Source organism: Echinops telfairi, unplaced genomic scaffold (assembly GCF_000313985.2).
Source record: "Echinops telfairi isolate 266 unplaced genomic scaffold, ASM31398v2 ScPeMD7_23;HRSCAF=83, whole genome shotgun sequence".
NCBI classification, from domain to species: Eukaryota; Metazoa; Chordata; class Mammalia; order Afrosoricida; family Tenrecidae; genus Echinops; species Echinops telfairi.
Genome location: NW_022103920.1, coordinates 11338594 through 11342211, shown reverse-complemented (window position 1 = coordinate 11342211; position 3618 = coordinate 11338594).

The following is a 3618-nucleotide window of genomic DNA, read 5'->3' as shown; positions in this document are numbered from 1 at the left end:
TACCTTCAAGCCTTTAAGACCCCAGACGCTATACTTTTTGATAGCTGGGCACCATCAGCTTTCTTTGCCACATTTACTTATGCACCCATTTGTCTTCAGTGATCCGTTCGACACCTCATGATCCCACAGGTTGATATGTTGTTCCATGTGGGCTTTGTTGCTTCTGAGCTAGATGGCTGCTTGTTTACCTAAGCTTTCACTTTTAACAAAGGCGGTCCCCAGGGCGCAAACCAGCAGCTGGGCAATCGGAACACACCCAGCCCGGCCACAGAAGGGCGATCAGAACACACCCAGCCCGGCCACAGAAGAAAGGCCAGTGGGGACCGATCTCTCCAAAAGACGGCAGCCAAAAAGGTGCGACGAAACTCACACGTGCCGTCACCACAAGTCACCGTTTGTGTTGGGTCAGTTGGCTGGCCAACCGTCTGAGAGCGTCACCCTGCCTCTCCCGACGGTGGGAGGGGGGGAGGGGCTAGCCTCGGTGGCAGCTTGGATTCCCGGGTAAGGGATGCCCTCCAGCTGCTCTGGCCTCCGTAGTCCTCACCAAGGGGTGTCAGCGCTTGGGACTCACTCCCCGGCCCCTTGGCCGCCTCCGTCAGTCCCAGCTGGGGAATCTGCAAGGAGCGGCTCTACTCTGCATGTGTGCGTGGTCACCATGAGCTGGCATCAGCGCACCGGCAGTGGGTTGGGGTTGGTCATTACTGGACAGCGCGACCTGGGCGTCCCCAGGTCTCAGTCCTCTTGGGCCCTCGGAGGAGGGAGTTGAACTATTTGGATAGGAAACTCTGGCAGCTTGAGTTTCTTTTCTTTTTTTTTAACTTTTGATTCTTTAATTTTTAACTTTTAAAAAAATCATTTTATTGGGGGCTCGTACAAGTCTTATCACAATCCACCCATCCAGTGTGTCAAGCACATCTGTACATTTTCTGGCATCACCATTCTCAAAACATTTGCTTTCTACTTAAGCCCTTGGTATCAGCTCCTCATTTTACCCCTCCATCCCCCACCTTCCCCCCTCCCCTCCCCAATGAACTCTTGATAATTTATAAATTATTATTATTTTTCCATATCTTACTTGAGTTTCTGAGTGCCCCAGCACTCTGTTCTCTGGGGAGCACTCTGTTCTCCCGGGTGACTGGCCGCAGGAGGCCACCCCGCACCCCTCCCTGGGGCCCTGAGGGTGAGCTAGCTCAGAGCCCCACTTCAAAGTCAGCCGTGGCCCTCTCAGCGTGAGAGAGGAGCCCTTTGACCCTGGAACCACTGAGAGGCTCAGATCCGTGGAAAACTTTACCCAGGGGCCGCGTGGTGCCATTCATAGCAGGAATCCAACTCCTCGGGCAGGATTTCCTCAGACATTCCAAACAGGGGTGCGGCTGTGTCCATAGGCAGAGCGGGCAGGTGCCCTCTGGGTAGCTATGGCTACCCATCAGGGAAACTTCCATCCGTCTGTCCCTGAGGGTGAGTGAGGCCCACGGGGAACTCAACCACCCTGAACACCACTGTACCCGGGTGCGTGTTCATGTTGTGCGCATGGAATCCCCATGGACAAAGCAGCAGCAGCAGCATCCGGGTTCTGATCAAAGGGAAAATCAGATCCGATTAGAGGGATCGCAGGGAGGATAGGAGGGGTGAGGAGTGAGGAGACAACGCCCCCCAGATCCCCTGCAGCCACGCCTTGCCACAGTGACTCAAAGCAGGTGGGTTTATTGTGTTATTGAACACACTGCAGAGCCAGGGGGCAGTCGTGAAACACACTGCTGATCGCAGAAGGGCAAGGCCCAGCATCAAATCCATCCCTGGCGGGGGTGAAGGGAGCCAGCCCACCCTTCCCTCCGGCTCCTCGTTCTTCCCATTGCAGCTCCTGGGTTTTCACATCTTTCCAATCAATGGTACCCAGGAGCCCGAAGTCCCCCGCTACCTACCTGCCCTTTGTGGAAAAATTCTCTTTGGTCAGCTGAGACTGGGCTGGAATTTTCCAAAAGGAACTTTTCCTCAGAAGCCTGGGGAAAGAAAAAGCACAGAGACCCCAGGAAAAGGAGAGACAGAAAGACAAAGGAGCCCTTCCACCAGCGTGTCAACTTCCAACATGGTCAAGGCACACGCCTGAGCTTGGGGGCGTTTGGGACACCCCTTGTCTCAGACTGGGCCAGGGAGCCCCACTTCGGGGCTCTCCTTCCACAATCCACGGTGGCCCCTTAACCCTCCTGAGGTGGGAAAGGAGTCTTCTCCTGGGCCATCCATGAAGCCATGACCAAGGCTGGGCATGGAAAATGGAATCTTGAGCCGCCACCCGTCAAGGGCCTAAGGAGCGCTTTCGTGGGGGGTGCTGCTTTCCCAGTGAATCTCAGAATGCTCCCGATTGGTGTAGTAGAAAACCACATTGTAGCAGAAAAATACATTACCTGGCTCAACTCAGACCTTCCAGTTGGGAGAGAGTCTTTGAACCAGGGAGGTGAAAGGTTTTGCCCGGGCTGGCCTAGGGTGGCTGAAAAGGACATCTGTATGCCACTAAGCTGCCCAGCTGGGCCCCCCAGGAAGGCCAGGCCCTTCTGTGTCTTCTGGGACGGCCGTTTCAGAGGATGCCCTTCAGCTGAGAGCAGAGGGCCTCACTGAGAGGAGGAGCTGGAAGCGTGGCCTGGAGGTGGTTGGGGGAGAGGAGAGCCACACTATAATGTGAGTCTGGAGACGGTGCTCCCTTGTCTTGGAAGAAGTATGGTCAGAGTGCTCCTTAGAGGCCAGGATGGCAGACTTCATCTTGCATATGTTGGACGCGCTATCGGGAGAAATCAGTTCCTGGAGAAGGACCTCGTGGCTGGCCAATTAGAGGGACAGTCAGGAAGAGGAAGGCCCTCCAGGAGATGGATTGACCCAGTGGCTGCCACAACAGTGGGTTGAAGTGCAGGGACAACTGTGGGGGATGTCACAGGAATGGGAAGTGTTTTGTTCTGTTGTGCACAAGGTCACTGTGGGTCAGAAGCGACTGAGCAGCACCCAACAAGTGCCCACTTACGTAAGTTCCAGAGGGTGGAGAGGGAGTAGTTGTGGGTAGGCTTGACGGGATGGAGCCAGGTCAAGGGGTCAAAGGGTTGGCCACTTCCATAAATCCAAAATACCACCGCTGCTGGGCTCCAGGCTTCCTGTTTCTGCCATCAGCGACCAGCTCACTTCACACTGCAAGTCCACACCCCTAAGACTGGCCACTGCCCAAGAGCTGGGGGCTCCGTGGGCTTCAGTCGACCAGATAATAGGAAAAAAGCCACTCGTTTCCAGCTGGGGGATCCCAATTCCAGCAAGTCAGGGGCATGGAGCACCACCCCGGGCTTCCTAGGCTCCCCTGCGGACTCACTCATACTACCTCACAACATAGCATTCCTAAGGCCTGAGCCCGGAGCAGGTCTCCCCTCCACGGAGCTTGGATCGTTGCCACAGATGCTTACCCAGGGTCAAGAATCAGTCCCGCAGTCTGTGCTGCCTGCATGCCTTCAGCCCCTTGGCAGCCAAGCAACCAGCTCAACCAGGCGAACAGGCAATTGATAATACAGTGAACCCTCGTTTATCGCGGTTAATCGGTTCTAGACCCTACCGTGATAAATGAAATTCCGCGAAGTAGGATTCCTT